Source organism: Culex pipiens, chromosome 2 (genome assembly GCF_016801865.2).
Source record: "Culex pipiens pallens isolate TS chromosome 2, TS_CPP_V2, whole genome shotgun sequence".
In the NCBI taxonomy this organism is placed as follows: Eukaryota; Metazoa; Arthropoda; class Insecta; order Diptera; family Culicidae; genus Culex; species Culex pipiens.
This window is the reverse complement of record NC_068938.1, coordinates 65,883,175-65,907,342: the sequence shown is the minus strand read 5'-3', so window position 1 is coordinate 65,907,342 and position 24,168 is coordinate 65,883,175. Positions and strand designations below refer to the sequence as shown.

General features: G+C 35.6%; 1 protein-coding gene across 3 annotated transcripts in view; it reads left to right on the top strand.

The window, feature by feature from the left end:
* Positions 1–14,911: 14,911 nt before the first annotated feature.
* Positions 14,912–24,168, top strand: part of LOC120418428 (low-density lipoprotein receptor-related protein 12-like) — a 180,344-nt gene continuing 171,087 nt past the window's right edge. For 2 of the 3 annotated variants that reach the window (XM_039580806.2, XM_052708137.1), the window contains exon 1: positions 14,912–15,983. The gene's annotated coding sequence lies outside the window, so the exon portion shown is untranslated. The remainder of the gene's footprint in view (positions 15,984–24,168) is intronic. The other variant, XM_052708138.1, reaches the window with a different exon arrangement.

Sequence of the window (24,168 nt, the reverse complement as noted above, 5' to 3'; positions counted from 1 at the left end):
CCGAATTCTGAAACGGAATCTAATTAGAATCGTGTACGCAATCTAATTAGAATCGTATTCAAATTCCGTTTCAGAATTCGGATTGATTTGACTGGGTTGCCACATTGCTTAAGCAATGTCTGCGTCTCTTCTGGAAAAAGTGTTGGTAAAAAAAGAATTGAAAATTGCTGTTCAAGTAAAATCAATAATTATTAAAAGATAAATGAAAAAAAAATTAAAAAAAAATTAAATCAAAACTCTTAAATTAATTTGTAAATACAACCTAAAATACAACATGAATGCGAGGAAGGCACCAACCACCTTAAGGTGGATTAAGTAACGTTTTAATTATATAAACAAAGCTTATATGACGTAATAAAAAAATAAATTAATCCACCTATGTGGTTGGTGCCTTCCTCACTCCTTACAAAAATGGATAACACAAAATATCTGAAAATTATATTCATCTGAATGATAAAAACTGAATACCAAGTGCATATAGAGCCAACTTCGTGTAATGTTGTTCAGGCTTCAAAAAAGTAAATAAATATCACTTAAGTGGTCATAACTTGAGAAAGGGTTTGCAGATCTTCAAACATTTAGATGCCTTTGAAAGGTCTTTCGATCACCTATCCAGCGAGATGTTAGATGTTAGATTCGGACATAGTTTTCATAAAGATAAGTGAGATCCGGCTTCATAAAAGTACATAAATATTACTTAAGTGCTCATAACTCGAGACAGGGTTGCCAGATCATCAAACTTTCAGACTCATTAAAAAGTAAGTTTAACAAACTAATCTAACAGGAGTCAAATAGTGGATCCGGACCTTATTTTCATTGCAATGTATCCGACCATAAAAATCCAGCATCTGATTCTCAACGATTTTTTGATACATAATTTTTGAACTACTTATCGGATCTCTAAGAAATTTAAAAGCGCAGTATAGGGCACCAAACCAGATCGAATGCAACCGGTTTGACTCAAATCGGATCAGCCAGTGCCGAGAAAACTTGGCATGAATTTTAAGCACCAAGGCGAATACGCACACAAATACACAAACACTGACATTTGTTCAGTTTAGATTCTGAGTCGATAGGTATACATGAAGGTGGGTCTACGAGCTTTCTGTGAAAAGTTCATTTTAAGAGCAGGATTATACCCTTACCTCAGTTAGGAAGACAAAACAAGAAACTTTAAAAAAAATCCTTAGCATTTTTGATATTCACTATTTCATTTATGTATAATAGTTCTGAAAATCAGAAATACATAATTCTTCGCCAACTTACATGAAATAGGAAAAAAGATTCCTTGACTCGATATCTCGTGATGGAAGCAGGGGGGGGGGGGGGGGAGAGGGCTTCAGATTCGTGATCAGGGACAAAAATTATCTCTTCGGACAAACTTTTTTTGGCAAATACGTGAGGACAGCAGCCGTATTGTGTTCCAAGAATCCAAGAATGATAGAAGAAAAAAAACACTGTTGTTCGGACGGTGTCGAAATCATCGCAACTAAATTTGGGGATTTAGCCGTTTTGCAGCAGATCAAACTTTGTGATTTTCTTACATTTTTCAGTTTTATACTTTCCAGAAATCCTTTTCCTACTCCTTGTGATCGTCCTTCACTAGAGTACAACGTATCAACAAATTTTATTCATTTTAATTCATATTTTTTACTCAATAATATATCGTGCACTTATTGTTCAGTGTTACTAACAAGATTAATTGCATTTTCCTGCTCGCTCCGTCGGAATCCAATTCTGCCCTTTACTGTGTTTCGTTATTGCTCTGTCCTGTGGGTTAGCACAGAAATTCACTTCATTATTTTTTTTTTTTTGAGCGGATAAACATTCGCGATTAAACTCCAGTTTTCTAAAGTGTTATACAGTTATTTTTTTCCCAATTTGATAAAGATTATTTATGATGAAATATTATTTCAATAAATGACCAGGTAGCAGTTATTGATCAGCCCGCCTGTGTGCTTCTAGCAGATGCGGCGAATGAAGCTGATGTAGGTAATCTCGAAAACACAAAACTTTAAAATTCGATATCTCTGGAACGAAACATATTCATTTCTGTGGATAAGTGATTCTTATGTAAAATTGTCCGGGGAATACGATGGTGAGGTCCAATAAAAAAAATAAGTTGGGGTGTTTTGAGATCACGGCGTGTTTTCTGGGCAACCTTAAGTAGAAAAAATAGTCATCACTACTTTCAAATGTGTCTTATAGGAAATTTTCTCAGCTTTCCAATGCTTCTAAGAGCGAAATGTTTCATCGGGAAATTTCTGAGATATCTCTATTTTAAGCCTTTTCTTTTAAAATCCTTGATTATTAATTGGACACTTTTAAATAACAGTCCAGGAAACTTGTCAAATTATGTGTTTCATGTGTCTATTACTCATCAAAATGTGCAGAATAAGACAAGAAACAACTTTGTAGAAGGTTGCAAACCGCTAAACATTTTGAAAATTATGTTTTAACCGAATTTTTTGATATGTGGGATTTATTCAAATATTAAAATAATAAAATCGTATTGAAATATTATTTTTAAAAGAACAAATAGATTATTACATAATTTATGTGTACAAATAACACCGGTCTGCTCTGATCCAGCTTGGAATTAGCTGATACAACCGAAATTTCTACAGGTTTGAGATTGATAGGGTATTACATGATTTTTATGAATAAATATAATATTTCCTTAATCAAACACTAAACAGTTGCATGGATACAAAACATGTTTAATACTAGAAATTAAACTGCAAATTACTGTTGCGAGCTTTAGGAGAAATACTTTTCATTAGTACGAAATGATTGTTTTAGTTTTTTTGTATTAAATGATTAAATGATTAGCAATATTTTAGAAGTTTATAAGACTCTCATCTTCAATCTCATCTATAAAAAAATATATATATTTCTTGATTTTTTTTTTCAAATAGTTTGATAAGAAAGTTTCTGTTTTTTTTTTTTTTTTGTTAAAATATTATTTAATTTTTGTTCAAACAAAAAAAATGTTTGTGACGGTGTTTTCAGCATTCTGAATTGGAAGACTCGACTTTAAGTGCTACTTTTAAGTGCATTTTCAACAGAAACCATTTTATAAAATTTAATTTTTATTTTATACTAATGAAAATATGACTTTTGAAGCTTGCTACAGTAATATGTAGTATATTTTCGATTTCAAATCATATTTGTATTTATGTTCCAGGTTAATGTTTGCTTAAGAAAATATCAAATTTATTCATTAAAATTCAATAATACCATTAACAATCACAAACCTGCCATAGTTTCGGTTGAACAAGCTAAATCTGAGTAGACACGTGTTATTTGTACAAAAAAAAAATGTAATTATCAAATAATTCTTGTACAAAATATATTTTTACACTGTTTTATGATTTTAATTTCTGAATAAATTCCATATATTCAAAAACTTAGACAAAACATGATTTGCAAAATGTTTAGCGGTTTGCAACCTTCTACAAAGTTTTTTTTGTCTTATTCTGCACATTTTGATGAGTAAAAGACACATGAAACACATCATTAGACAAGTTTCCTGGACTGTTATTTAAAAGTTTCCAATAAATAATAAAGGAATTTAAAACCAAAAATAATAAAATAGAGATATCTCAGGAATTTCCCGATGAAACATTTCGCTCTTAGAAGCATTGGAAAGCTGAGAAAATTTCCTATAAGACACATTTGAAAGTAGCGATGACTATTTTTTAATGATATGGTTGTTCTAGAAAACACGCCGTGAGATACGGCCGTTTAAAGTTTTCAATTGCGCAATACAGGTAGAAAAAAAATTAATCAAAATTTTGATCACGGAAATGTATTCGACGTTCAATTTACTTCAAAATTGAGCCTAAGACCAACCCTCTAAGATTTGTGGTTCCTGAGTTATCGTTGTTTGAAACTAGGAGGTTTGCTCAAAAATCGCCAAAAAGTCGATTTTTTGGGGAGGTACAAAAATGGAGGGGGTGGTCCGATTTGGATGAAATTCGGGATTCTTGCATGTTTTGATAGTATCAACAGCCCTGCCAAATTTGAGCAGGATCGGAGAGGGTAATTTTCAAATGCTGTTCCGCTTCAGATGGAATGACCCTTATACATTAGTGCAGTAATGCAACTACCAAAAATTTGCAAAATGTTCATGAATTTATGCATTTTAGTTTTCTTATTTTTTTTTTCTTGTTTCGATCTGTGGTTTGAAAATTAATCATTGGCCCCACCCCACCAAAAATACAATAAACATAATAACTTTATGCAATGTATTTTAAATACCCTAGTAACATTTTTAAACATAACCGGCTCCGTGGCTTAATGGTTACGGCTTCTGTCTCCCAAGCAGAAGGTTCAGGGATCTAATCCCGGGCGGTACCTTTGAGATTTGGAATCAGGAATTTGAATATGAATAAAAACTAAAATGAATCAGGTGGGATTCGATCTCACACCTTTGGATTGGTGGTCTGGGACGCTAAACAGTCGGCCATCAGAAGATTCACACTCTTGCAGTGAATTGATCCGTAGTGTTGAAACATGTTATCTTCTCATATTAAATACGCGCTGATCCCTGATTTGCCTGAGTGGGTTGGAAGTCTAAATATAGATCAAGTTTCCTTCAGATGCTTGCTTCTATGTATAGGCGGGGCCGAACAATGCCCAGCGACCTCGGAATTGGACCGCAAGGAGCTCTGTCATTCTGAAATGGGTCGTTGGAAGCAGCGCGAGGGCTGTCACCTCCTAATACCCGGGACTGAGATAAGCTGTATCAGCATTCGGCATATACACAGTCTGATACAAATTATACTTTCCCATAATTTCGCTACCGGTTAGCGGGTATTGGATTGGACCACACACACACACACTTGTAACATTTTTAAACATACAGGTTTTATTAGTTTATCTATCCAGGGAATTACAGGGACAAAATTCCCGGGATTTTTCCAAAACAAGTAATCGGTAATCGATAAGAATTTTAAAGCTTTGAAATTTGTATCCGGCATATATAGTTTACAAATCCGCATAATGCCTAGCGCATTATTTTTTTTTCTTTTAATTTTATACATTTTTAAATTGACTTGATTTTATATTAACGTGTATTTATAATTTTGAACATGAAATAAATATCATATTTAAATATTCAAACACCGGCATCTGGGCAGATCAGGACAAATGTAACTAATTTAGATGTTTAAGATGAGCAAGTGTGAAATTGCATGTTATAAGTATAAGAAAAGCGAGACAAAGGGAAGGAGGGGGGAGGGGGGTAACCGGCTGGGATCGAATCCAGGCCGACTGGGTAAGAGGCAACTATGCTTACCCCTACACCACGGGTCCCGGCATAGTTTCATTTAATTTTACTTAAACTTAATCTTGCTTATATTCCACTTGACGTTATCACATTTTAAACTATTCTTTTTTGTTTTAAGTTCATGTTTAATATAAAAAATATTGAGAAATTCGGATTGTAAAAAAATATTGAACTGGGCAGCAATTGAATTGAGGTACTCTTTATAACGTGATGCAGATTTGATACGCTTTTCAATGTTTAGCCGGAGACTCGCCCAGCGAGTCAAAAAGTACTTAAAAAATAAATTGAAATCCTAATAATGTTACCCTGATTAACTGCACACTTTGGTTATGTTTTGGCAAAGATTAGAAAAATAATCATTGATGAATACTCAAACAAGACTCCAATTCTTTAAAAAATCACAGCAGTGTTATTATTCAAGCAATTTTTCTTCTATCTACCTAGAATTCTCCATCACACATCATGACATTCGATAAACGCTTCCAGAACACCAGAACCCTGGTGCACAGTGTGTCTAGGCTTGGATGTCTGTCTAGCCCAATGCACCAGTGCATGACATAGGTTATGGTTCCGCTCTATGACAAAGCCCGGCAAGCAGAAGCAGAACTGGAGCAGCGCATGACATTGGCTCTGCTTTTTGGCTGCTTCTGGATTCAGGATTCTGGTGCAACCATGGGTGGTGGAATGGCATGACATAGTCACAGCAGTGGCAACATTTGCTATGGCACACGTAGGAAGAGGGGGGTAAATCCAGCTCAAAACAGGATGGTTGAAGGTACTCTTCAGGTGGATTTCTTATTTTTTCTAGAATTGTATTGTCATTTTAAGAACTAGTATTACATTTTTTTTTCTTTTTCAACTCGTTTTTTTTTCTGATTGTTTTGATTTGACATGGAATTTCGCAAGCAACACAATGACAATGCTTCAGCCTCGATTGCGTCGCACAGCATGCAAAATAGCTGAACGGAACCCTTTCGCAGGACCTCCCAACTCCTCCCTAAGGGCCACTTTTTCGGAGCGACCTGGCGCTGCAGTAATGATGCTAGTAAAACAAACACTAGCACGCAAAATGATGCCAAAAATTATACATCGCCAATAGAAAATGGGGGCCGTCCCCAAACTACGATATTTTAAAAGGGAAATCGTTCGCAATTTCCAGCGGTTTTCAGCAGAAAACTCTATAAGTGGCCATTTTCAAACCACATTGTTTATGAATGGCCCCAAACATGAGGCTTTAATGGAACCGCAACAACAGGAAGGAAACCTTGGGTTCCACCGGACTCTGACTGGTCAACGGGTGGTGGTAGCTGTGTTTGTTGTTGGACGGTGTACCTGAGTGGTTCGGTCGTTGGTGTGTAGAGAACTGATGCGATAGCTATAAAGTGTGGTTAGGAGGGAAAAAGTGTCGAAAGTTTGTTCTAGATTTGGGCAATAGGAATGCAGTGCCGTTGGAGAATGTCTTTAAATGTTGCCTAAAAATTTATCTCTATTTATTTTTCAACTATTTTTTTTATTATGGTGTTTTACCGGAAAACTTCCAATCCTAATCCCAATCCCAATCCCAATCCCAATCCCAATCCCAATCCCAATCCCAATCCCAATCCCAATCCCAATCCCAATCCCAATCCCAATCCCAATCCCAATCCCAATCCCAATCCCAATCCCAATCCCAATCCCAATCCCAATCCCAATCCCAATTTTTTTTGTTTTTTGTTTTTTGTTTTTTGTTTTTTGTTTTTTGTTTTTTGTTTTTTGTTTTTTGTTTTTTGTTTTTTGTTTTTTGTTTTTTGTTTTTTGTTTTTTGTTTTTTGTTTTTTGTTTTTTGTTTTTTGTTTTTTGTTTTTTGTTTTTTGTTTTTTGTTTTTTGTTTTTTGTTTTTTGTTTTTTGTTTTTTGTTTTTTGTTTTTTGTTTTTTGTTTTTTGTTTTTTGTTTTTTGTTTTTTGTTTTTAGTTTTTAGCTTTTAGTTTTTAGTTTTTAGTTTTTAGTTTTTAGTTTTTAGTTTTTAGTTTTGAGTTTTGAGTTTTGAGTTTTTTGTTTTTTGTTTTTTGTTTTTTGTTTTTTGTTTTTTGTTTTTTGTTTTTTGTTTTGAGTTTTGAGTTTTTTGTTTTTTGTTTTTTGTTTTTTGTTTTTTGTTTTTTGTTTTTTTTTGTTTTTTGTTTTTTGTTTTTTGTTTTTTGTTTTTTGTTTTTTGTTTAGGATGTTGAATTCAGGGAATTTCCTGCCTGAATTAATTTGATGTTTCAAAGTGCAACATAATTAAGACATTCGTATTCTACGCCACTGGTATTCCCCATCTATAGTCCACACGCCATTCCATTCTATCGCCGGGTCTGGACCACATTAGAAACTAAAAGGGCAAACACCGTGTCCGTGTCCCCAAACCCCTTCAGCATTCCCCGTAGCAGGTGACAATGAGTAAATCTCCAAGTTGAACTTGTCCCCCATCCGGCGATCCAAGCGTTCCGAGTTCGGTTCCAGGCCCGTGTTCTTGACCACAGTCACTGTCACTTGATTGCTGCAGCTGTTTTTCGGCGATTTCGTTCCGGAAATAGGTTCGCGATTGCGCAAGCGCGGCAAACAAGTTCGGCTTTTTTCCCCTGCGGTAGCTGGTGCTAGCTGGCAGCACTGTCCGGATGGAACGAGACGAGCAGTCAGTAATAAAATCCCGGGAATGATTGGACGTCGGTGTGTGGAGGAATTTGGCTGGTGCTAACGGTGTCGGCAGCGTGGTGCAGATGAGAGGGTTCCACTCTCAAAAGAGAAACGTTTGAACTCTCTGAGAAATTAAGTAAACTGTGAGAGTTACCTCAACTGATAAGACTCTCGGGGATTTGATTACAGGTGCAAAAGAGAGAGGGGGAGTGGGTTGTTGTTGTTGTTCCACCAAAACAAAATAAAACTTCACGTCCGAGAGGCATTTTGGACATCGTTATTTATCAGCTGGTCACATATGGCAAGACTGATAACGATAGGTTAATCTATTGAAAAATATTGGGTTCAAAGATTGTGCGTCTTGTCGTTACGATTTTCAATGTGGGATGGGCGACGTTTTGTTGAGATATTGGCGAAGAAGTGATAAAACTCGTGATTCATTTAGTAAGTGATAGCAATAAATAAAGTCAGTCAACTAGCCGTGAAAAATATTGGAATGAATGAAACCTCTGGGGAGCTAGACCTGGAAATTTCTGTTTATTTTCCCCCCAAAAAAAAAGGTTGTTTGACTATCGTCTGAAACATATATTTTTTTTTTCGAATGTACACAAGGGACAGCAGAGCAAATAATTTCGAAAAATGCCTCTTTCAACAGCTTATGGTGCAATCCATTTGAAGGTAGGTAACGCCTTTAGGCGCTGTTCGGAGAGACGAAATATTCTTCATTGATGAATTTGGGTTATAAATGTTTTATGTTTGGCTCACGAAAATGCAAAGAATAAAAGAGGTAAAAGGTAAAATTGCCATTCTGTTTCGGAACGACGTAGATAATTATATATTTCTCGTTTGAAATTCTCCCCAAAAATAAATCAATGTAAAAAAAAAACAAAAATTGTTGTTTTTCACCGCATTCTACTGGATATTGAACTTTTTACTTTGGAAAAGTAGCACTTAACACACCTTGCTTGAGAAAAAGTCATAACACTCTTCCACATGATTTTATCCTTAGAAAAGGTTATAGGATTGATCCGGGTAACAAGAAGCGCTGGGAATCGATTCTGATACAACTTTCTTCATTATGGCGTATGGTACTATTTCCCAAATATTTTTTTTTGCTTTACTTTGATGTGTATTGTTTTTGGGCCAAATTTGCATAAAGGTGCAACTTTTTTTTATACATTGGAAGTGTAGTTAAAACATGTTAATTTATTATTCACGCTTGCTTATATTTTTAAGTCGGATGGATTGTTAAAAGGGTGATGAAAAATAAATTAGCATTTTCAACTACACTACCAATGAATAAAAAATGTTGCACCTTTATGTAAATTTGGCTCAAAAACAGACATAACGCAATAACCTGTCTTCATTAGTTCCACCGGTTAACTCAAATTTAGTAGGGTGGTCCAAGAATACATCCGGAGTTTTCTTTTTTTTGAAAGGTACAATAAACCAAATTTCCAATTTTTGCTTCTGGGTATTTTTGAAAGCGCCTTGAGTCAGGAATATTAAAAATCACCCAAAAAGCAAAAACTGAAAATTTGGTTTATTGGACCTTTAAAAAAAAAGTTACATAATCCACCCTAAGGTGGTTGAAGTCTTCCTCACATTTATGTTATATTTTAGGTTGTATTTAGAAATTTATTAAAGAGTTTTTTCATTTAATTTTTTTTATTTATATTTTTTATTTGTCTGATCACGCCTTCCGTCGGATGGGGAAGTAAATGTTGGCCCCGGTCTAACCTAGAGGTTAGGTCGTTAGCTCAGTCCAGGTGTAGGAGTCGTCTCCCTGGGTCCTGCTTCGGTGGAGTCGCTGGTAGGCAGTTGGACTAACAATCCAAAGGTCGTCAGTTCGAATACCGGGGTGGATGGAAGCTTAGGTGTAAAAAGAGGTTTGTAATTGCCTCAACAATCCACTATGGTACATTGGGTGGCCAAGTTTCAAAAAAGTGACCTTCTCCAAATATTTTTTGGTATTTTTTTCTCGAAAGTAAACATTCTAACTAAGAAAAATCCAAATTTTCAAAGCTCTAAGTTTGTTCATTACGGAGATACGCAAGCTGAAAGTCAAAAAATGGAGAGAAAAAAACTAGCGTTTTTCGTAAAAAAGGCTGATTGTTAAATTTTAACATAGCTCAGCCATTTTAAATGTTTTATTAGGACAAATATACATCGTTGGAAAGGTATTGAGATATGCTTTGAAGCTATTAATAGATAAAATGTTGTTTCCAAACCAAAAACTGAAGTTTTCATCGAATAACTGGAGCATTTTTTTGACAAATCATATTTTTTTGTGTTTGTTAATCGAGTACTTTTTTTGCTAACCGATGCTAAACATGAAACTAAGATCACTTGAAAGATTGGATTATAATCTAACATTGCTGAAATTTCCAGCCTGCGATTTTTTGCGTTTTCGGAGATATGCCATTTTGAACATTTACGTTTTATCAAAATTTGCTGCAATCTACATATGCGCCCGTTTATTTCACTTGCTTTGCTACCTACTTCGTGGGCATCGTCGCTTCAAAAATCAATACCTGGTTTCAAGAAGTTCGAAATGACTTTATTGGAATTTTCTGTTGCCTACATTTAAAATTGAGTACCTTAGTCAAAATAAGGTATTCGTACCGAAGTTTCTCAAGCGAAACTGGAGAATCTCAGTTTGATACCGAAAAAAGTGTTCATCAAAATGTTGACTTAGCATGATGAATTTCTGCGATCAATCCATGAAACTGATCCACATTTAAGTTCTATGTTGGTTAGTACAAAACATCATAAAAAGTACCTTTAACATATCCTGAAGCTGTCACAAACTCTATAATCAAATAAATTTTAAGAATATGGTTTGTATTTTATCGTTTTACTTCATAATTAATATTTTGAATAAAATTATTTTTTCTGTTATTAGATTTAACAATTAAAATTTTCGCAATTTATACCCGTAAGGGTGGGGGGGGGGTCTCAAGTTATATGGCATGGACTCACAAAAAGAAACACACAGCAGTAAATAATAAATATTTGACTTAAAATGATTTTATTACGCTTAACAAAATTTTGTTGGAGGGAAGGAGGAGAGGGGGGGGGGGGTGAAAGAAAGAGGAGGGAGGGGTTGTGTCCTTAAAGTGGGGATGTATTAGATTATCCATAATTTAATAATATAAACTTGCAATACAATATATATGCAATTCTGTTGCACTTGCAAATGTATGAAAAGACTATTTATTATAAACAATCAACTATTGAAAAACATGAAAAGTCATAAAAATCGACGTTTATCATTTCAATACCATACAATTACCCAAATTTGTATGAAAAAACATTTAAAAAGCAAACAAATAATTTGGCCGCCTGTTTGTATGGAGATGGCCCATAGTGCAATCAAGCCTTCGGACATCTAGTTTCGAGTAGGAATCTCGCAATCGTCAACCTCAAGCAATGCTGTAGAGCGAATTATTTGATTTTGATCATTTATTTTTTTTATAATGATTGTTTTTACCAGAACAGCAATTTTCAATTCTTTTTTAACCAACTCTCCCAAATAAAGGAGAATGCCTAATAAGTTGTATATTTCAGTAAGAAGTTCGTGTAAATCTTTGTCGAGACAAATGATGTATTCAGCAACATAATTAATACAGATTTTTTCCAGAAGAGACGAAGACACTGCTTAAGCAATGTGGCAACCGGGAGATATGCATGCTGCGCGACTCTCGCGCGTGAGCAAAAAGAACCGGCCTTTGAGATTATGCAAAACTCATTTTTTTAGTAGCTACAAAAAAACTTTTTCATGGCATAACTTTAAAAGTACTCCACTAAACAGAATAAAATTTAATAGGGTCTTAGGAGACCACAAAAGACACAGAATAAGGCGGATCCGGCCAAAATCGGTTCAGCCAGTTCTGAGATAATCGTGTGGAAAAAAAATCATGTCTACACACATCCCCACAGACATTTGTTCAGAATTTGATTCTGCGTCGATAGGTATACGTGAAGGTATATCTAGGAGGTGTATTTAAGAAGTTCATTTTTCAAGTGATTTTATAGCCTTGCCTCAGTGAGGTGAGGAAGGCAAAAACTCCGCACATTCAGACAAATCAGACAAACCTTGAATTTACTCTCCTCAAACACATAATATTCACTTTGTCTAGTTCTTAAGCTTTTTGCTTTTTTTAGTCGTTATATCGACGAACATTTTTAGTTATCCTAAGCTTTTAAAAGCCAGTTTTGTGTGTAAGGATCGAGTTGCATTCGAAAATGACTTTTTTAGCAAAACATTGTTATAAGGCCGAAGCCAAAGTGTAAACAAAGAGTCTATCCTGCGCGTTCCGCATGTAAACATCAACTGACGTGGGCAAGATAGACTTTTTGTTTACACTTTGGCTTCGGCCCTTCTACATTGTTTTGCTTGGTTTGAGAAGGGCGTAACTTTTAATTTTCGATAGAATGTCGTAACATGGAGCTCCTAAGCATTTTTTTCCAAAATTAAACCATAATTTGGATGTTTTAAATTGTTTTCTCAAAGATCGGATAATTTCATAAATTTTTCATTCTTTTATATTGAAAATCAGACCATTAGTTGCTGAAACATCGGTATTAGAAAATGATGGGTTGTTTTGGAGAGAATTGGTAAAAATAAACATTCATTAAGCCGCTGTATCTCAGCAACCAATCTTCAATGTCTCTTGGACAATTTTGTAACAAACTTTTTGAATCATTAAAAAACATATTTACAGAAAAGTCACTCATGGCCTTCCAATGTAGTTCCAATGTACAGCACCGCAAAAAGTTTTTTTTTTGGCAAAAAAAAATCTCTTCAATACATGCATATTTTAAAAACTAATGATTACAAAACAACTGGGCAGGTGAAAAATGCATTTTAAACACTTTTTTCATTCAAATTTTGAGACCATGACTTGTAATTTCAATTTTTATATCTTTTTACTTTTTTGCTCAACGTATTTTTCATTGAAAAAAAAAAATAAAAAAAATATTGTTTTGAGCATGCCCCTGACTTTCTTAGTCAATACCGGCGCCCTCCCAAGAAGTCTGCAGTTCAACAAAAGGGAGGAATGTTTGTCCGATAGTTGAAGTTGCAGATTCGGCGAGCACAAAGTTTTTCGCTATATACCCGTTGAGACCGCTTGACACCGTTGAATCCACAGCGTCTCCTCCAAACATCACATGATTTTATTTATTTTTTGTAATTAGGAAAAGGTATTAGCTTTTCGATGCCTCCCGAGCTACGATGCTATGGGGAGGACTTTCTATTTAAGTCAACACACATTAAATTGAACAGATTTTTCTGCTCACGGGCAAGCCAACCAGAATGAAACAAGAAATAAAAAAATTTCTTTTCACACACAATGCCATACAATTGACAGCGCGTCACCACCCAACAAATTGAACTCGAAAAAAAAAATACAAAAATACAAAACGTCTTATAAAAAAGGGAAAGTGGTAATTTACCAATAGGATGCAAAATGCAACTTTTCTGTCGTGCCTGCTATTTTTAGGACCTTTATTTGGACATTCTCTTGCTATTTCACTAGTAAAAATAGTACTTTTTGAACAAAAATCCTCATTTTAAGACTATTTCATCCAGAGCATTAAACACTGCCTCCAAATTGCCTGTTTCTATCGGATGGGGGGAAGTAAAACGTCGGTCCAATTGCGTAAAAGAGGTTTTGGGTGACTCACCACACATAACCTTCGGACGCCTAGAAATGAGCAGAAACATGCAACAGAGCCCATAAAAGACCTGGGGGTCGTTAAAGTGGATTGCTTTGCTTTTTTACAATTGTGAAACACCTAAATTTAATTGATATTTTCACAAAAAAAAGTTATCAGACTATGTTTAAAACATCACTAAGCTTGAGAAGAGAGTGTGAAGTCATTTTTTTGTAAACAAATATGTACTCTTGGAGAGAAAAAAAAAAGTTTGTTTCCATCGTAAGAAAAAAGTGTTCCGAATTTGTGGATGTCAAGAGTCAATGTTTTTCTTTAAAAACTTGATATAAAACGTAAAAATGTGTAGCCGGTCTATACATCAATCGAAAGATCGCAAGAAAAGCTTTCACACGAAGGAGAAACCAAATCATTAAATTCAATTATCGATTTTCTATGATTTGTTGAATATTGGCAGATCTGTATACTGTTCTGAATATGAGGGATGACTGTAAATATTTGTTGCCACTACAAGGCTATCAAATCTGGAGTTTTTTTTTTTGAAAAGGTTTAATAAACCAAATTTCCAGTTTTTGCTTTTTGGGTGTTTTTAGATCCGCCTTGAGTCAGGGGTATTGAAAAACACCCTAAAAGCAAAAACTGAAAATTTGGTTTATTGGTCCTTTTCAAAAAAAAACTCCAGAAATGTTCTTCCGTCTTTAAAACATCAACGGACCACCCTAATATCCAGCAACTGTTTATTACTTCCTTTCGCTCTCCGTTTTGACATTGAAAGATAATCGAAAATTGGCCAACTTTTGCCAGCCTGCGGGTAAGCAATAAATAATCGTGCGAAAAAAAAATGCATGCATGCATGCATACCTTCTGATCAATATAATCGATAATGCCTGAATTGGGCTGCACCCAATTCCTCAAGTTCTTCGCGTATCCCTTGAGTCAGCCGGACCGCCTCGGTGCGTCCAAAATTCCGCTGACGACACCCGATACGTACCTTTAACCGGTTCATCGCGGCGGCCCACAAAATTGCTTGGCCCGACATTCCGATGCACACCTCCTCCGGTCACGTTTGTGTCCTGACGTTTCTTGCACCGATATCGCCGATACGACTTGTCACGAGAAAGAGAGAGAGAGTTGGCGCCACCAGGCGCGCTCTCTCGCTCTTGATTGTTAGCACTCTCTCTCTCTCGTTGATAACCGCTCGCGCTTGGAGAACGGATCTCTCGGTGGCGAAAAGATAAAAGATTCGTGTGCAGGCAGCGGGAAGCTGGGCAAAGTAACCGACTGACAGCAACTAGGGATGTTCAGCGCGCAGAACGATTCTTCTGCCCGAGACACAGTGGTAGCCGTGTAGTGGCAGGAAGTTGCCGTTTTAGTCTCATCTCGTCGGTGGTTCCGTTCGGACGGTTTTTGCGCGCACGTCGTCGTCGGTCGGTTGTGAGTTACAACGATTCTTGGACGGATTGCTGGATCGCTTCTTGTGGGAGTAGAAGGAGCTTACCGAGGGAGTGTCCGGTTCCGGGAAACGCTCGTGGAGTCCGTCGCGTAGCGAGCTTCTAAGAAGAACACATGCCCACAGGATTAGCACAGCTGATTGGTGGTTGACCTGGAGGTTTTGGGTTGAGAGGTGTGGGGGGGATAACCTTCAAGTTCGGTGCAGAGGAGCAGCTCTTGTGACGCTTATTAAATGAAGAGGGTTAATTGTGGAGTGACCCGCACTCGTAATTGAAAGGGATTCAGTTAGTGGGGTTCGTCCGTAAAGTACGACAAGCTGCAGCATCTTTCGGCAACATTAGCATCGCTTGAGGAGAGTGCGGTGAATATTCAGTGATGCGACAGAATTAGCATAGTTAGAAGTGTGTGTCTGTTTGCTACGGCAGTGCTGAAGCAAACGTGAGCAGCTGGTCAAGCGGCACCACCGGGGTGCAGTTCACTGTGTCTGGCGAGCGTCTACGGAGGAAGCATTTCGTCAAGCAGTGCAACCCAGTGTGATTAGCACGTCGGATTTAGATCGAGTCACGAATTCTTCGTCACAGTCTACGGAGTGACAACAACGCGCGACAGTTTTCTAAGAATAGCCCGGAATCAAACCGGCAGTGTATCACATTGTATCAAGTGTGTTTGTTGGCCGAGGGGGGGTTCAGCTGAAGATTAGATTCTACTAGCAGTGACGTGATCGTCGAAAGAATTCAGCGCAATTCGGGAAGCGTAAAAGTATTGTTGCTGTCGTGAATTTCTCTGAGTGTGTTTTCGCCAAGTGTTTATCGTGTGACGGCAGGTCATTGACAGAGGTTATTACTATATCGCGCGAGTTCCCGATTTCTACGTAAACTCAGCTGTCACAACTGCTACTGTAAGCTGGTTAGTACTTGGTCGTATTCGTTCTGTTGACTGTGTGTTGTTGTTCTTTTTTATATCTGTGTCAAGTCGTCGAGTCTGTTATTGGTGTTTGGATATATTCTGATGACGACGGCGACCGCCGACCGCTTGAATGGGGTTGTTAATTTAGAATCAGTTGTTTACGTCCCCAACCCCTACTGAACCCCTCGTTCAAGGGGGGTGGTGTCAGTACGTGACAGTTGAGTTGAGGTCGGGCACGCGATGTAAATGTAAATTTTAACGGTTTTTCAGCGTGCGTTGGGGTTGAGGGTAGTGAGTGCAGTTTGCAGTTGGGTTGGACGGTGGAGAGTCGGAGAAAGATTGAAATTTAATTAAGCTGCTGGCCGCCAGTGACCTGCGGGCGAGGGCTGGGCTGGCGTTGTGTGTTTTTCATTCAATTAGTAATGAAGTGCTTCAAGTTGATTATTCAAATCAGCGTTCAGGGTTTAATTGTTTATATTCAATTTGGGAGGGGATATTAGCATGGTTCTGAATAAACCTAGGCTGTGAATAAACCTTAATTAAATGGGCAATGGTTTGATTTGTTGGGAAACTGAAATTTTATTGAAGCGCAATAACAATTATTTACATTATTTGGGTCAATACAAAAACACAACTAAAATTGTAACCATTTTGATGTTTCAGACAGTTTGCGTTAAGATGTTTTACGTGCATTTTGAATGGAAACAAACAGAAATACAAACATATTTCATGTGTTTACGTAGAGCAAGTAAACCTTGGCATCTGTCGCACTAGATCTTATTTTATGTTTCAGACCAAGTGACATTTGGCCTTCCTCACATTACTGAGGAAAGGCCAAAAGATCACTCGAAAAATGAACTTCGCAATTAGACCTCCTAGACCCACCTTCATGTATACCTATCGACTCAGAATCATTGAGCAAATGTCTGTGTGTGTGGTGGGATGTTGATCACTCGATTATCTCGAGACTGGCTAAACCAATTTTGTCCGTTTTTACCTCACTCGATCCGTCTTGGGGTCCCATAAGTCGCTTTTAAAAAATATGGAGCTCAGTTAACTTCAAAAGTTATGCGTGTACTTTGTACACACTTTGTAAAGGCACTTGTATGAAACGCCAAAACACGCGACTTCCGAAAGGTTAAGTAAGGTTTTTTTTTTCAAATCATATAATCTTTCCTCCAAATAAAACCTTTCGGTCAAAATAAAAAATAAATATTACCACCGAATTTTGTTTACTTTCAAAATAACTGATTATTTTTTGGTTTTTCAATTTTGGAATACTATTGAGCTTGGTAAATAGTGTTCAAAGTAACTCAAAACGTAGTTTTTATCATGTTTTGTGTTTAAAAAATGGGAAATGGGACTCTTCAGGGGGCTCTTTTTTCATACTATACTCTTGAACTGCTAAATATTCATCATTTAAACGAAAATTTAATTAAAATATTTTATATCAAAAATATGAAGTTATTTTTTGATTACAAATGAGCAATTCCATATTAAATAGGGAATCGGTTTTACCCGACCCTCTCCGATTTCAATGAAACTTTGTAGACAATAGACATGTTATCCTACGCTTATATAAGCCATTTTTGTTTATATGGAGCCAGTTACACTCAAGAATGACATTTGAGAAGGGCGTAAGTGTTTTAAATATTTTTGTATTTTGTAATTTAAATATTGCTGTATCTTGAAGCCATTGATACGATGCAAAAGTGGTCAAAGACAAACTTGTAGGAAAGTTGACGGGCTTTCCGAAAAAAACACTGAAAGAAAAAAACACTCCACTTCCATGCGATTTTTTGTTTTTCAAGTTTAAAAGTAAATTGCGATTTTTTTCGTTCAAATTTTTTGTGAAAATAGCCTAAGATGTCACAAAAAGACTCACGAAAAATGCAGGATGGAGCATTTCACCTGAAAAAATACAAAAATCATTTACTGAAACTGTTTTTTTTTTTCAAAAGAGCTCTAAACATCAAAATTTTCAAAAACCGAACACGAGAGTCAACTCTCCAGACAATTTTATATAAAAGTCTCCATATTGACCATTGTTCTAAGTCCAATCCTTGTGAAGTTACAGCGTTTTGAAAATAAAAATGTTGAAAAAAAGGTTTTTGGATGGGTTTTAGGAAATTTTTATACGACAGACTTGATTTTTCATTCTCGAAAATATTTTTGAAAATCAAATTACTTTAAGTTTTGAAAATCAAAGCTTCAGATAATCGAGTCTGGATTGTATTGCTAAAAATATAAAATTTAATTTTAAATATGTTTAATTTTCCGATATGCTTTTTGTCACAAAACATGAATTTTAAATCTCACAAAAACAAAAAAAAAATATGGAATCACGAAACAGAAATAAGCTTGACATTTCAGGAAAAAATACGTTTATGAATTGAACTCTAACACAAAGGGTCCTGTTCTAGTCCTCTAGAACATGTTTAAAAATTTCGGAAACTCATTTATTTTGGAAGTGCAATTTTTCAGTGTTAAAGTTAAATTAAAATTGAGAAAAATACTCGTATTCTACGTTTACCTGATATTCTGAAAATACATTGTCAATTACCGTGAACAGAGGTTGAAAAAATTTAAATATTTCCGTAAAATGAAGAATACAAATTTAATACGTACAGAATGGTATGGAAACATACCAGAATGGTATGGAAACATAGTGACCTTGGTAGAGAAGCGCTGAAAGTATCTCAATTAGTCGTTTTCAACATATTTGTTTAAAAAGGAAGTTTTTTTTTAACTCAAACCGGAAAAGGACGGCTTCATCGGATTCATTGGTCAATTTTACACTTAGATCAGTTAATATAAGGGTAATTCTCCGCCAACTCACACAGCAGTTGCCCCGACCCCTCTTCGATTCGCGTGAAACTTTGTCTTTAGGGGTAACTTTTGTCCCTGATCACGAATCTGAGGTCCATTTTTTGATAACTCGTGACGGAGGGGCGGTACGACCCCTTCCATTTTTGAACATGCGAAAAAAGAGGTGTTTTTCAATAATTTGCAGCCTGAAACGGTGATGAGATAGAAATTTGGTGTCAAAGGGACTTTTATGTAAAATTAGACGCCCAATTTGATGGCGTACTCAGAATTCCGAAAAAACGTATTTTTCATCGAAAAAAACACTAAAAAAGTTTTAAAAATTCTCCCATTTTCCGTTACTTGACTGTAAAATTTTTTGGATCAAGTCATTTTATGGGAAATTTAATGTACTTTTCGAATCTACATTGACCCAGAAGGGTCATTTTTTCATTTAGAACAAAATTTTTCATTTGAAAATTTCGTGTTTTTTCTAACTTTGCAGGGTTATTTTTTAGAGTGTAACAATGTTCTACAAAGTTGTAGAGCAGTCAATTACAAAAATTTTGATATATAGACATAAGGGGTTTGCTTATAAACAACGCGATTTTACGAAAAAAAGTTTTGAAAAAGTTGGTCGTCATCGATCATGGCCGTTCATGGTCACCCGCGACAGACACGGACGACGAAACAAAGAGAAACGCAAAAAGTAACTTTTTCAAAACTTTTTTTCGTAAAATCGTGATAACTCGTGATTTTTATAAGCAAACCCCTTATGTCTATATATCAAAATTTTTCTAATTGTCTGCTCTACAACTTTGTAGAACATTGTTTCACTCTAAAAAATAACCCTGCAAAGTTAGAAAAAACATGAAATTTTAAAATGAAAAAAATGTTCTAAATGAAAAAATGACCCTTCTGGGACAATGTAGATTCGAAAAGCACATTAAATTTCCCATAAAATGACATGTTCCAAAAAATTTTACAGTCGAGTAACGGAAAATGGGAGAATTTTTAAAACTTTTTTAGTGTTTTTTTCGATGAAAAATACGTTTTTTTTCGGAATTCTGAGTACGCCATCGAATCGGGCGTCTAATTTTACATATATGTCCCTTTGACACCAAATTTCTATCTCATCACCGTTTCAGGCTGCAAATTATTGAAAAACACCTCTTTTTTCGCATGTTGAAAAATGGAAGGGGTCGTACCGCCCCTCCGTCACGAGATATCAAAAACCGGACCTCGGATTCGTGATCATGGACAAAAGATACCTCTTAGGACAAAGTTTCACGCAAATCGAGGAGGGGTCGGGGCAACTTTTTCCGATTTCGTGTGAGTTGGTAGAGAATTACCCATAAGTATTTTTTTTAAATAGGCATTTTTGAAACATAATTCCCAAATATCTTCAGATTTATGGGCATTTTCAATACAACAACTTTTTTAGCAAACACGCAACTCATGTTTTTTTTCTATATTTGAATAAAAATCAATTTCTAATAAACATAGATTAAATTTTGAACTTTTTACATTCATAACCTGAAATTTAAAAGTTAATAAACTTAGTTAAATTTCGAATTTTTCAAATGAAGCATTCAAAGTAATCTTACCCATTTTCTGTGACCAGCCAGCAATATTATTAAATACTTGTATGGAATTGCTAACCACTTGATGGCTTATTTTTAACACAAGAAAGTCAAGGAGAAAGTTTCTTCCATATTGGTATTGAAATGATGATATTATAAATTCAACAAATTATCACATCACTCTACAGACGGAAAATGATCGGACACAAGCACATTTTGGTCAAAATTCAAATGCTCATAACTTAGTGTTAATTTAGCCGTTTTTGATGCATACATTAATATCTTCGAATGAGCAAGCTTTTTGAGTATACAGAATGGATCGTTGGCTGTAATGGCCTCTACCGGGGAACCGGTTTTAAGACAGATAAGGTATTTTGTAGAAAGAAGGTGTTAGGCGATTAACGTTCGCAAATTTCTACGATATTGACTATCTCTTAGTTTCAAAATGAATTTATTCTTGGAACCGGTTCCACGGAACATATTCCGAAACTTAATAATCATTTCCAAATCATGTTTTTTTTTTTCTAAAAAATAGCTAATGCTCCTGAAAACGGTAGTCCGGATAGCTCTTTTAGTGGCCACTTTGTGGTCATTACAGGCAAAGATTCATTTTGATACTCAAATAGCTTGCTCTTTAACGAATATTTAGTTTGAGCCTTCGCATGAGGCTTCGAAGGTGGTTCGAATTGAACATTCCTGAAATAGTTTATTTGAAAAGAACGATTTGCAACTAAAGTTAAGATAATTTCATCTTGATTGAAAAACGCACCCCAGTTAAGTAACATTGGAACCAGCCAATATGAAAATCGCAATAAAATCAAAATAGCAAACCATTAAACATTTAAACTGAAGTGATTCACACAATAGTAGTCGTCATTTAGTTTTGATGAAAAATGGCACAATTTAATTTGACTTTCATCGAGCACTAAAAAAAAGGCAAACAACAAACCAACAACTACGTGCCAAACGTGACATAATCTTTCAAATAGCTTTTCCACTTGTCATAAACAGCAGCACCACACATGTGGTGACAGTTTTTCCAAAACCACAGCCGGTGAATATTTGAATCTCATTCCCCTCCCTTCCATCCCTAACAAACCACCCAGTTTACAGCATGCAGTAAACATGAATTTTATGATCCTGCATCGCTCTTTAATAATACCTCGTGCCCGATCCTGGCTGTTGCCCCCTCATATATTATGCGAATCGGATGGACGGGACCAAATTTGAGCATAAATCGTTGCCAAACATTTGAAAGCATAATCCTCCCCCCCTTCCTCACCAAGCGACGTCGTCTGCTCCGATTTGAAGAGCGAATAAAATATTTATATCGTTAATCTCCACCCTCCCGGGAGGAGGGAACGACCTTGGCCGCTGGCGACTGCCTGGCTCCCCGAAAATCCGGGGCCCAAATTGATATTTCAACATCCGCAGACCACCCAGCACAATCCGGATGGGTCTAAGGATTCCGCCGGAAGGACCTTTCTTTGGGCCCAGATTCTCGCCTTGTAGGGCAGAAAAAAAGGTACAAACTGATTTTAATGCGCTCGTAAACGTCATATTCATAGAACACCCCTTTCTTGGGTGGGCGAGGAAGAATGGGAGGAAAAATTGGGTTTAACTTTATGGTGAAAGTTGGAGAAAAATTGATAATATTTTGTTAAACCGAATCGTGTTTTAGTGAAATTTCTATCAGGAAACAGACTGTTGGATCAATTGTACATTAGCTATCAAAAAATCAAATTATTCGCTCTACAGCATTGCCTTGGCGTTCTTGATTGCGAGATTCCTACTCGAAACTAGGTGTCCGAAGGCTTGATTGTTGAGGCAATTGCAAACCTCTTTTTACACCTTAGCTTCCATCTACCCCGGGATTCGAACTGACGACCTTTGGATTGTTAGTCCAACTGCCTACCAGCGACTCTACCGAGAATACATTAGCTATGTCAAAGGTTATTTTTGCATTTTTTTTTTTCCTTCTCTGTCTAATTCGTTCTCCTTAGTACCAGTAAACTCTCTCCCCATTTTGAACAAATCAGCTGTTGAAAGGTAGTCCATATCTCAGCTCAGGATAACAACTGCACCAATGTAATTTTTAAAGCAACCTAATAAAATGAAATGAAATGAAATGAAGGATCAATTGTACCAAAAAAACAAATCCATCGATTTTCAGAGCTTCAAAGTGTTTTTTCGTCATTTTTTGTTTTAAAGTAAGATTCTCTAAAATACCGTAAATGTGATTTATCCTGCACAGATTCTCAAAGAAAAGCAATTATTTGCATTAAATGTACTAAAATAGTATAATTTTTTATGACTTAGTAAGATTCCAAATGAAAATGCCAGGAGATTTTTGTAAAGCATTATTTCAATAATAATGCAAAGAAAATGCTTGAACATAACAAACAAAAATTAAGGGGAAATAAAAAATATCTTTTTTATTAACGGACAAGTTGTATTGAAATCTGCTTTTTCCAAAAATATCTTTTTGTGTTGAACAGAGATTTTTTTCATAAATCTAAGAAACGTGACTGATTTTATTTATCATACCATTTTTGTATGGACAGTCTTCTTTAGTTATATGGTCGAATAAAAAAAACATACTTAAAATAATTGAATGCTGTAATTTTGGAGAACTGTTAAAATCTGCCTGTAAAAGTAACATAAAACTTTTCAAAAAGTAACCTAATTATAAAATTATTTTAAATATTGTTCTTTATCTCAAAAACCATAAAAATGGAGCAGTTGATCAAAGCTTCCCAACGGATACAACCACAGGTTCAATAACAATAACGATAGTTCTATGAAAATTTTGCAAACTTTTTAATTTTTACAGAGTTTTTTTTTGTGAAATACAAAATTCCATCATTTGGAATATGGGTATCCAACAAATCAAAATTTTGTATCCTTAACATTTTTATCACATTTTTTTTGTAAAGTGCTCAAATTTTCACAAAATACTAAACATTTAGATGATTTTATTTTTTTTTTTAAATCAAATAATCAAACGTTTTTCTAAGCATTCAAATTTTCATTATTTGCAATATGATTCTTAAAGTTGTGCCTGCATTTTTAATGATTTATAGTTTTTTTTAAAGAAAACATTGAGAGTCCAAAGAAATGTTATTTCAATATTTAAAGAATTACTATTTCATAAAAAAGCTCTAGAGAATATTTTCAAATAATAAAGAAGCAATTCCCCACAAAAACAGCATGGAAAAAACAAAAGTGCTCAGAGCGGGCGTCTTTCAATTACAAAAATGTTGGTACTCAAACATCTATAGATCGCTAAAATTTGAAAGTTATCGCAGTTTTAGTGAAAAAAGTTTTTTTTTTGCCAATTTTGTCATTTTCCCGTTTTTGCACGCGGCGCGTTGAAAAACTTGGAGTATATTTTCAAAAAATCGGAATCCTGTTAATGAACTCCTGCCATTGTTCAGTATAATACAAAAGAATGTCCGGGAAATCCGATTAACATATAGGCTCTTTGGTCCAGACACCGTCAAAACGGCATTTCAAAGTTTCTTTCGACCTTTTCATATGTAAAACTAGATTTTTGAAACTTCTTAATATTTTTCTTTGAAAGGCCAACTTATCACCTTTCATTTGCGTATAAGACAATTCAAACCGGTGTAGAAATAGCAAGAAGTTTTTTTTTAAAAAAAAGGTGGTTTTTACAAAAATCGACGAAAATGGTCATATTTCAGATCACCCTAACACGGCGTAGGTAACCCTAATGGGCAAACACAAAATACGGGTCTAATTATTTCGGCCAGGGAATGCCCAGAAAAATGTTGAAC